Raw genomic sequence first — 12,326 nt, 5'->3', positions numbered from 1 at the left:
TTGTGAATGGCCGTAAGAGGAGTTCATGGTCCAAGCAGGAATTAAGGAGGAATTTGACGCACATGTGCGTAATGCTGAACTCGAGGACTTCATACTAGATAAGTGCCTTCAGTATTACCATTTAACTGACTCTTTTGTGAGAAGGTTCAAATTTACATCTTCACGCAATTCTCACACTTTCCTATTTGATCTTTATAATAAATCTTATACCATGGACTTAGAAGATTTTAACACTGCTTGTAAACTTCCGCAATGGGGTAGTGTTAGTGAACCTCGCAAATCTGAATTTAAGGATTTTCTTGCTAATATCACTGTGGGGGAATTAGAGAAATAGCACAAGCTACCATAGGAAGCATTCATTTTCCTGCTATACATTATTTTGCTCTCTTTATAGGTAGATGCATAAATGGGAAGGACGAGGCATGTCACATGTGTGTTCCAGATCTTAGTGTTCTTAAGAGTGGTGTGCTAAGAGATAGACAATATAACTTGGGGGCCATCATTGCGCGAAGGCTGCATCTTAATGGTACATGTGGAGACTTGTTTGGTGGGATTTATGCAACTTGTGTAGCTAATTATCTTGGGGTACTGCTACGTCTTGAGCTTGCGTTGGTTTTCCTTGAAGAGGAAAGGGTGATGCAGCAATAGTAGCGTAAGTATTTCCCTCAGTTTTTGAGAACCAAGGTATCAATCCAGTAGGAGGCTCCTCAACAAGTCCCACGAACCTACACAAACAAACAAAGAACTCGCAACCAACGCAATAAAGGGGTTGTCAATCCCTTCACGGCCACTTGCGAAAGTGAGATCTGATAGAGATAATATGATAAAATAAATATATTTTTGGTATTTTATAATATAGATGCAGAAAATAAAGATGCAAATAAAAGTAGATTGGAAGCAAATATGATAAGAGATAGACCCGAGGGCCATAGGTTTCACTGGAGGCTTCTCTCAAGAGCATAAGTATTATGGTGGGTGAACAAATTACTGCCGAGCAATTGATAGAAAAGCGAATGATTATGACTTTATCTAGGCATGATCATGTATATAGGCATCACGTCCGCAACAAGTAGACCGACTCCTGCCTGCATCTACTACTATTACTCCACACATCGACCGCTATCCAGCATGCATCTAGAGTATTAAGTTCATAAGAACAGAGTAACGCATTAAGCAAGGTGACATGATGTAGAGGGATAAACTCAAGCAATATGATATAAACCCCATCTTTTTATCCTCGATGGCAACAATACAATACGTGTCTTGCAACCCTTTCTTTCACTGGGTAAGAACACCGCAAGATTGAACCCAAAGCTAAGCACTTCTCCCATGGCAAGAAAGATCAATCTAGTAGGCCAAACCAAACCGATAATTCGAAGAGACTTGCAAAGATAACTCAATCATATAAAAGAATTCAGAGAAGATTCAATTATTATCCAAAGATAGACTTGATCATAAACCCACAATTCATCGGATCTCGACAAACACACTGCAAAAAGAGATTACATCGAATAGATCTCCACAAGAGAGGGGGAGAACATTGTATTGAGATCCAAAAAGACAGAAGAAGCCATCTAGCTAATAACTATGGACCCGAAGGTCTGTGGTAAACTACTCACAACTCATCGGAAGGGCTGTGGTGTTGATGTAGAAGCCCTCCATGGTGGAACCCCCCTCCGACAGAACACCGACGACGGCTCCAAGATGGGATCTCGCGGATACAGAAGGTTACGATGGCGGAAATTGTGTTTTGGTTGCTCCCTGGATGTTTTCGGGGTATGTAGGCTTATATAGGAGGAAGAAGTACATCGGTGGCCGCCCGAGGGGCCCACGAGACAAGGGGCGCGCCCTATAGGGTGGGGGCGCCCTACCATCTCGTGGTCACCTCGGCTGCTTCTTGACTTGCACTCCAAGTCCTCTGGATCACGTTCGTTCCAAAAATCACGCTTCCGAAGGTTTCATTCCGTTTGGACTCCGTTTGATATTCCTTTCCTTCGAAATACTGAAATAGACAAAAAAAAAGCAATACGGGCTGGGCCTCCGGTTAGAAGGTTAGTCCCAAAAATGATAATAATCTATAAAATAAAGCCCATAAACATCCAAAAAAGGTAATTTAATAGCATGGAACAATCAAAAATTATAGATACGTTGGAGACGTATCAGGTACCCATACATGAAAATGATAGAGAGTTGCTTCCTGCTTATCTGGATTATAATGCCATGGTTAGCCATCAGTTTCTTGAGAGAAATGAACAGTTCCTCCAGTACCGACTAATCTTTGACAGACGGTGTACTGTCCATATTGCTCTCCCTGCTCCTACTTTCTTTGACTTTCAGGCAAAAAGGAGACACTTTATAACCAAGGAAGAGGCGAACGAGTACGAGAGGAGGACGGAGGCAGCTCGCCTCCAAGTTGCAGCTCATGAGGCAATAGCGGCTGCATCTCGGTACAATCCCATCTACGACTTTGATCCATGGGCATAGACCAACTTAGGCCAAAAGCCTAAGCTTGAGGGAGTACGTATTTCTCACCGACATTAGATTCATGTTCACACACTCATTCTAATTGTCGGTGCTCATACTTTTTCATTGTACTATCCATGCTAGTTTATTTTTCTTTTCTCGCTTTCTTCTTGTGTGTTTGAATAACCTTAAGAAAAACAAAAAAAATTAGTAATAGCTTTTAGCTACTTTACTTTCCATGCTTGTAGTAGTAGTAACTAAAAGAAAACCCAAAAAGATTTCTCGTTCTTCTTTTGCTTGTTGGGAGCTTTCCCGTGTAAATAATTTTATTTCTTTTCTTTTGTTTGGGGGTCGAGAGGAGAAGACCATGACGGAATTTTTGAGTGGCTCTTTTATGCTTTATTGATTGATTTAACCAAGAGCCCATATTACTTTGTCTTCTCCCTTGTATTGAATGCTCGCAGATTCCAGCTTAGTCCAATGCATGTGCACTATTATTATTATCCACATCATTCGGTCGTGCGAGTGAAAGGTAATAATGACGATATATGATGAAATAATTGAGATAAGAGGAGCTGGTATGAACTCGACCTATCTTGTTTTTGTAAATATGATTAGTTCATCGTTCCTGATTCAGCTTATTATGAATAAACATGTTTGCAATGACAATTAGAGATTATAGTTGCTTATGTCATGCTTAATTAGCTAGGAGTCTATAATGGTTTACCTTGCGTGCCAACATGCTTTTAAAATGGTTGTAATATGGTATGATAGGGTGGTATCCTCCTTTGAATGATTCGACTGGCTTGACTTGGCACATGTTCATGCATGTAGTTGAAACAAAATCAACATAGCCTCCATGATATTTATGTTCATGGTGGATTATATCCTACTCATGCTTGCACTCAGTGTCTATTAATTTTAATGCATGTTCATGACTGTTGTCCCTCTCTAGTTGGTCGCTTCCTAGTCTTTTTATAACCTTCACTTGTACTAAGTGGGAATACTACTTCTACATCCAAAATCTTAAACCCCAACGTTATTCCATATGAGTCCACCATTCCTTCCTATATGTGGTATCTACCTGCCATTCCAAGTAAATTTGTATGTGCCAAACTCCAAACCTTCAAATGAAATTTTGTTTTGTATGCTCGAACAGCTCATGTATCAACTAGGGCTGTCTGTATCTTCCATGCTAGGCGGGTTATTCTCAAGAGGAGTGGACTCCGCTCTTCACTCACGAGAAAATGGCTGGTCACCGGGATGCCCTATCCCTTGCTCAAATCAAATCAAAATAATTGCAAACAAACTCCCCTAGGATTGTTGTTAGTTGGAGGCACCCGTTGTTTCGGGCAAGCCATGGATTTATGCTTGTTGGTGGAGGGGGAGTATAAACTTTACCATTCTGTTTGGGAACCGCCTATAATGTGTGTAGTATGGAAGATATCGAGATCTCTTGGTTGTTATGTTGACAATGAAAAGTATACCGCCCAAAATATTATCTATCTCTATTTCAAAATCGAGCTATGGCACCTCTACAAATCCCTGCTTCCCTCTGCGAAGGGACTATCTATTTACTTTTATGTTGAGTCACCATCATCTTATTGAAAATCACTATTTGGGGAGCACCGCCGTCATTTGCATGCATTACTATCAGTCCTTGATCTTTAAAGGTGCTCTGCATTTATGTTTTGTAGCCTCAGAAAGGGCTAGCGAGATACCATCTTGTTATATCATATTATGATTATTTTGAGAAAGTGTTGCCATCCGAGATTTATTATTATTACTCGCTAGTTGATTATGCCATTGATATGAGAAAACATGAGACCTAAGTGTTATTGTGAATGTGGTTAGTTCATAATCTTTGCTGAAAACTTGAATGCTGGCTTTACATATTTACAACAACAAGAGCGAACAGAGTTTGTAAAAGTTTTTTCTTTATCACTTTTAGTTTATCAACTGAATTGCTTGAGGACAAGCAAAGGTTTAAGCATGGGGGAGTTGATACGTCTCCGTCGTATCTACTTTTCCAAAAACATTTGCCCTTGTTTTGGACTCTAACTTGCATGATTTGAATGGAACTAAACCGGACTGACACTGTTTTCAGCAGAACTGCTATGGTGTTATTTTTGTGCAGAAATAAAAGTTCTCGGAATGACCTGAAACTCCAAGGAAGTTATTTTTGGAATTAATAAAAAATATTGGCGAAAGAATCAAGGTCAGGGGGGCCACACCCTATCCACGATGGTGGGGGGCGCCCCCCTAGGGCGCGCCCCCTGCCTCGTGGGCCCCCTGGAGCTCCACCGACCTCAACTCCAACTCCATATATTCATGTTCCGAGAGAAAAAAAATCAGAGAGAAAGATTCATCGCATTTTACGATATGGAGCCACCGCCAAGCCCTAAACTCTCTCGGGAGGGCTGATCTGGAGTCCGTTCGGGGCTCCGGAGAGGGGAATCCGTCGCCGTCGTCATCATCAACCATCCTCCATCACCAATTTCATGATGCTCACCGCCGTGCGTGAGCAATTCCATCGTAGGCTTGCTGGACGGTGATGGGTTGGATGAGATTTACCATGTAATCGAGTTAGTTTTGTTAGGGTTTGACCCCTAGTGTCCACTATGTTCTGAGATTGATTTTGCTATGACTTTGCTATGCTTAATGCTTGTCACTAGGGCCCGAGTGCCATGATTTCAGATCTGAACCTATTATGTTTTCATGAATATATGTGAGTTCTTGATCCTATCTTGCAAGTCTATAGTCACCTATTATGTATTATGATCCGTTAACCCCGAAGTGACAATAATCGGGACTTACCGGTAATGACCGTAGTTTGAGGAATTCATGTATTCACTAAGTGTTAATGCTTTGGCCTGGTACTCTATTAAAAGGAGGCCTTAATATCACTTAGTTTCCATTAGGACCCCGCTGCCATGGGAGGGTAGGACAAAAGATGTCATGCAAGTTGTTTTCCATAAGCATGTATGACTATATTCGGAATACATGCCTACATTACATTGATGAATTGGAACTAGTTCTGTGTCACCCTATGTTATAACTATTACATGAGGAATCGCATCCGACATAATTATCCAGCACTGATCCAATGCCTACAAGCTTTTCACATATTAATCTTTGCTTAGTTACTTTACCATTGCCATTGTTACAATTACTACAAAACTGCTACTGTTAATTTTGCCACGGTTACCGTTACTTCCATACTACGTTGATACTAAATACTTTGCTAAAGATATTAAGTTATCCAGGTGTGGTTGAATTGACAACTCAACTGCTAATACTTGAGAATATTCTTTGGCTCTCCTTGTGTCGGATCAATAAATTTGGGTTGAATACTCTACCCTCGAAAACTGTTGCGATCCCCTATACTTGCGGGTTATCACGCCCCCCTTCACAGTTTACGCCTCCGGTCATATTCTCGCGGTGTTTAGGATAAGCCCTGCGTGAATCACATCACCGTCACCACACCATCATGCTGACGGAACTCATCTAGTTCCTCGACCCTCTGCTGGATCAAGAGCTCGAGGGACGTCATCGCGCTGAACGTGTGCAGAACTCGGAGGTGCCGTACGTTCGGTACTCGATCGGTCGGAACGAGAAGACGTTCGACTACATCAACCATGTTAAGCAAATGCTTCCGCGTTTGGTCTACGAGGGTACGTGGACACACTCTCCCCCTCTCGTTGCTATGAATCTCCTAGATAGATCTTGCATGAGCATAGGATTTTTTTTGAAATTTAATGCTACGTTTCCCAACAGTGGCATCCGAGCTAGGTCTATGAGTAGATGATATGCACGAGTAAAACACAAAGATTTGTGGGCGGTGATTGTCATACTGCTTACCACCAATGTCTTATTTTGATTCAGTGGTATTGTTGGATGAAGCGGCCCGGACCAACCTTACATGACCACGTTCATGAGAACGGCTCCACCGACACACATGCAACTAGTTTTGCATAAAGGTGGCTGGAGGGTGTCTATTTCTCCAACTTTAGTTGAATCGAATTTGACTACGGCCGGTCCTTGTGAAGGTTATAACAGCAAACTTGATAAATCACAGTTGTTGTTTTTGTGCCATAGGTAAGAACAGTTCTTGCTAGAAGCCCGTAGCAGCCACGTAAAACTTGCAACAATAAAGTAGAGGACGTCTAACTTGTTTTTGCAGGGCATGTCGTGATGTGATATGGTCAAGACATGATGTGATATACGTTGTTGTATGAGATGATCATGTTTTGTAAAAGTTATCGGCAACTGGCAAGAGCTTTATGGTTGTCGCTTTATTGTATGAAATACAAAGCCATGTAACTACTTTACTTTATCACTAAGTGGTAGCGATAGTCGTCGAAGCAATAGTTGGCGAGACGACCACGACGCTACAATGCAGATCAAGGTGTCAAGCCAATGAAGATGGAGATCATGACGTTGCTTTGGTAATGGAGATCAAAAGTACAAGATGATGATGGCCATATCATGTCACATATTTTGATTGCATGTGATGTTTATCTTTTATGCATATTATTTTGCTTAGTACGACGGTAGCATTATAAGATGATCCCTTAACTAAATTTCAAGGTATAAGTGTTCTCCCCGAGAATGCATCATTGCGAAAGTTCTTCGTGCTGAGACACCATGTGATGATCGGGTGTGATAGGATCTATGTTCAAATACAACGAGTGCAAGCCAGTTTTGCACATGTGTAATACTCGGGTTAAACTTGACGAGCCTAGCATGTACATGCATGGCCTCAGAACATTGGAGATCGAAAGGTCGAACGTGAATCATATAGTGGATATGATCAACATAGAGATGTTCACCATTGATGAGTACTCCATCTCACGTGATGATTGGACATGGTTTAATTGATTTGGATAACGTATCATTTAGATGACTTGAGGGATGTCTATCTAAGTGGGAGTTCTTAAGTAATATGATTAGTTGACTTAATTTATCATGAACTTAGTCCTGATAGTTTTTTGCATATCTATGTTGTAGAATAATGGCCCGTGCTACCGTTCCCTTGAATTTTAATGCATTCCTAGAGAAAGCTCAGTTCAAAGATGATGGTAGCAACTACACGGTCTGGGTCCGTAACTTGAGGATTATCCTCATTGCTGCATAGAAGAATTATGTCCTTGATGCACCGCTAGGTATACCACCCGCCCCGGCAACTGCAGACATTGTGAATTCTTGGCAGTTACGTGTTGATGACTACTCGTTAGTTCAGTGTGCCATGCTTTACGGCTTAGAATCAGGACTTCAAAGACGTTTTGAATGTCATGGACCATATGAGATGTTCTAGGAATTGAAGTTAATATTTCAAGCAAACGCTCAAGTTGAAAGATATGAAGTCTCCAACAAGTTCTATAGCTGCAAGATGGAGGAGAACAGTTCTGTTAGTGAGCACATACTTAGAATGTCTAGGTACCATAATCACTTGACTCAGTTGGGAGTTAGTCTTGCAGATGATTGTGTCATTGACAGAGTTGTTCAATCACTGCCACCAAGCTACAAAGGCTTCATGATGAACTATAATATGCAAGGGATGGAAAAGACTATTCCCGGGCTATTCTCAATGCTAAAGGCTATGGAGGTAGAAATCAAAAAGGAGCATCAAGTGTTGATGGTTAACAAGACCACTAGTTTCAAGAAGAAAGGCAAGGGTAAGAAGGGGAACTTCAAGAAGAATGGAAAGCAAGTTGTCACTCCTGGAAAGAAACCCAAGGCTGGACCCAAGCTTGAAACTGAGTGCTTCTACTGCAAAGGGGCTGGTCACTACAAGTGGAACTTCCCCAAGTATTTGGCGGATAAGAAGGATGGCAAAGTGAACACAGGTATATTTTATATACATGTTGTGTACCTTACTAATTCTCGTAGTAGTGCCTAGGTATTTGATACCGGTTCAGTTGCTCATATTTGTAACTCGAAACAGGGACTATGGATTAATCGAAGATTGGCTAAGGATGAGGTGACGATGCGCATCGGGAGTGCTTGCAAGGTTGATGTGATCGCCGTCGGCACGCTACCTCTACATCTACCTTCGGGATTAGTTTTAGACCTGAATAATTGTTATTTTGTGCCAGCATTGAGCATGAACATTATATCTAGATCTTGTTTAGTGTGAGACAATTATTCATTTAAATCAGAGAATAATGGTTGTTCTATTTATATGAGTTATATCTTTTATGGTCATGCACCCTTGAAGAATGGTCTATTTCTGTTGAATCTTGATCGTGGTGATACACATATTCATAATATTGATGCCAAAAGATGCAAAGTTGGTAATGATAGTGCAAAACAAATTTGGCACTGCCATTTGGGTAATTGATACGTCTCCAACGTATCTATAATTTTTGATTGTTCCATGCTATTATATTACCTGTTTTGGATGTTTATGGGCTTTATTTTATACATTATTATCAATTTTGGGACTAACCTACTAACCGGAGGCCCAGCCCGTATTGCTGTTTTTTTGTCTATTTCAGTATTTCGAAGGAAAGGAATAACAAACGGAGTCCAAACAGAATAAAACCTTTGGAAGCGTGATTTTTGGAACGAACGTGATCCAGAGGACTTGGAGTGCAAGTCAAGAAGCAGTCGAGGCAGCCACGAGAGGGTAGGGCGCCCCCCTATAGGGCGTGCCCCCCTGTCTCGTGGGCCCCTCAGGCAGCCACCGACGTACTTATTCCTCCTATATAAGCCTACATACCCCGAAAACATCCAGGGAGCAACCGAAACACAATTACCACCACCGTAACCTTCTGTATCCGCGAGATCCCATCTTGGAGCCGTCGCCGGTGTTCTGCCGGAGGGGGATTCCACCACAGAGGGCTTCTACATCAACACCATAGCCGTTCCGATGAGTTGTGAGTAGTTTACCACAGACCTTCGGGTCCATAGTTATTAGCTAGTTGGCTTCTTCTCTCTTTTTGGATCTCAATACAATGTTCTCCCCCTCTCTTGTGGAGATCTATTCGATGTAATCTCTTTTTGCGGTGTGTTTGTCGAGATCCGATGAATTGTGGGTTTATGATCAGATTTATCTATGGATAATAATTGAATCTTCTCTGAATTCTTTTATATGATTGAGTTATCTTTGCATGTCTCTTCGAATTATCAGTTTGGTTTGGCCTACTAGATTGATCTTTCTTGCCATGGGAGAAGTGCTTAGCTTTGGGTTCAATCTTGCAGTGTTCTTACCCAGTGACAGAAAGGGTTGCAAGACACGTATTGTATTGTTGCCATCGAGGATAAAAAGATGGGGTTTATAGCATATTGCTTGAGTTTATCCCTCTACATCATGTCACCTTGCTTAATGCGTTACTCTATTCTTATGAACTTAATACTCTAGATGCATGCTGGATAGCGGTCGATGTGTGGAGTAATAGTAGTAGATGCAGGTAGGAGTCGGTCTACTTGTTGCGGACATGATGCCTATATACATGATCATGCCTAGATAACGTCATAATTATTCGCTTTTCTATCAATTGCTTGACAGTAATTTGTTCACCCACCGTAATACTTATGCTCTCGAGAGAAGCCACTAGTGAAACCTATGGCCCCCGGGTCTATCTCTTATCATATTTGCTTCCAATCTACTTTTATTTGCATCTTTATTTTCTGCATCTATATTATAAAATACCAAAAATATATTTATCTTATCATATTATCTCTATCAGATCTCACTTTTGCAAGTGGCCGTGAAGGGATTGACAACCCCTTTATTGCGTTGGTTGCGAGTTCTTTGTTTCTTTGTGTAGGTTCGTGGGACTTGTTGAGAAGCCTCCTACTAGATTGATACCTTGGTTCTCAAAAACTGAGGGAAATACTTACGCTACTGTGCTGCATCACCCTTTCCTCTTCAAGGAAAACCAACGCAAGCTCAAGATGTAGCAAGAAGGATTTCTGGCGCCGTTGCCGGGGAGGTCTTCGCTCAAGTCAAGACATACCAAGTACCCATCTGAAACTCATCTCCCTCGCATTTACATTATTTGCCATTTGCCTCTTGTTTTCCTCTCCCCCACTTCACCCTTGCCGTTTTATTCGCCCTCTCTTTCCCAATCTTCTCCTCTCTTTTCCGTTTGCCGTTTTCTGTTTGCTTGTGTGCTTGTTTGTCCTCATGGCTTTGCCTAAGAGTACCGACCTCCTTCTTAGGAGGTTCGAAGAGATTGAGTCGAATATTAGAAACTTTATGAATTTGCAATTTGAGAATAATAACTTCTTCAGAAAAGACTTTAAAGAACAAAGAGATTTTTTGGGTCTTATGAATAAGGAGCTTCATGATATGAATAAAGAATTTTATGGCATGAACTCTCAAATAATCCGGCTTGAGAAGGCTATAGCTCAAATTTCTGATAAGCAAGCCACCTTAGTCAATAAGATGGCTGCCAAACCAGAAAAGTTAGATGAAAATAATGATGAAGATCTTAAAGTTATTGATGTGTCCCCTATTAGGTCTTTGTTTTGTAACATGAATCTTGAAAATAATGGGACTGGAGATGAGTCAACTTTATTTAGAAGGCGTCCCAAGAATTTGGTGTTTTTAGATCTTGATGCTAAATTTGGTAAAAGTGGGATTGGAGAGGTCATTACTTTAAATAGCATTGAACCCACTATCTCGGATTTCAAGGAATTTGATTATGATAATTGTTCTTTAGAAAGTTGTATTTCCTTGTTGCAATCCGTTGTTAATTCTCCACATGCTTATAGTCGAAATAAAGCTTTTACCAAACATATCGTTGATGCCTTGATGCAATCTTTTGATGAAAAACTTAATTTGGAAGTTTCTATACCTAGAAAACTTAATGATGAGTGGGAACCTACTATAAAGATTAAAATTAAAGATCATGAGTGTTTTGCTTTGTGTGATTTGGGTGCTAGTGTTTCCATGATTCCGAAAACATTATGTGATATTCTAAGTTTCCATGATCTTGATGATTTCTCTCTAAATTTGCACCTTGCGTATTACACCATTCAAAAGCCAATAGGAAGGATCAATGATGTCCTTATTGTTGCAAATAGAAATTTGGTGCCCATTGATTTTATCGTTCTTGATATAGATTGCAATCTGTCTTGCCCTATTATTCTTGGTAGACCTTTCCTTAGAACGATTGGTGTGATTATTGATATGAAGGAAGGGAATATTAGATTCCAATTTCCATTAAGGAAAGGCATGGAGCAGTTTCCAAGAAAGAAATTCAAATTACCTTATTAATCTATCATGCGAGCTACCTATGAATCAAGTGCCAAAGATGGCACTACTTAGATCTATCTTCGCTTTTATGCCTAGCTAGGGGCGTTAAACGATAGCGCTAGTTGGGAGGCAACCCATTTTTCTTTATGTTTTTTGTTTGTGTTCCTGTTTAGTGTTAAATTTTGTTTCTACTTTCTGTTTAGATGTGTTTTCATGTTTTATTTAGTGTTTGTGCCAAGTAGAACCTATAGGATAACCTATGATATGAGTTGATTTGATTCTGCTGAAAAACAGAAACTTTGCGCTCATGAGAAAAAAATCAATAAATCACAGGAACGAGATTTTGCATTAATTTTTTTTGCTGATGTTCAATAAACAAATTGTTTAGGACGTCCTATTTTGGTAGGATTTTTAAGGTTCCATAAGTTTGCGTTAGTTACAGATTGCTACAGACTATTCTGTTTTTGACAGATTCTGTTTTTCGTGTGTTGTTTGCTTATTTTGATGCATCTATGGTTAGTATGTAAGGGTATGAACCATAGAGAACTTGGAATACAGTAGGTTTAACACAAATATAAATAAATAATGTGTTCATTACAGTACCTTATGTGGTGGTTTTGTTTTCTTTCACTAATGGAGCTTATGAGATTTCCTG

This window comes from Triticum dicoccoides, chromosome 5B (assembly GCF_002162155.2).
Source record: "Triticum dicoccoides isolate Atlit2015 ecotype Zavitan chromosome 5B, WEW_v2.0, whole genome shotgun sequence".
Classification (NCBI taxonomy): domain Eukaryota; kingdom Viridiplantae; phylum Streptophyta; class Magnoliopsida; order Poales; family Poaceae; genus Triticum; species Triticum dicoccoides.
Note: the sequence above shows the minus strand (reverse complement) of the source record.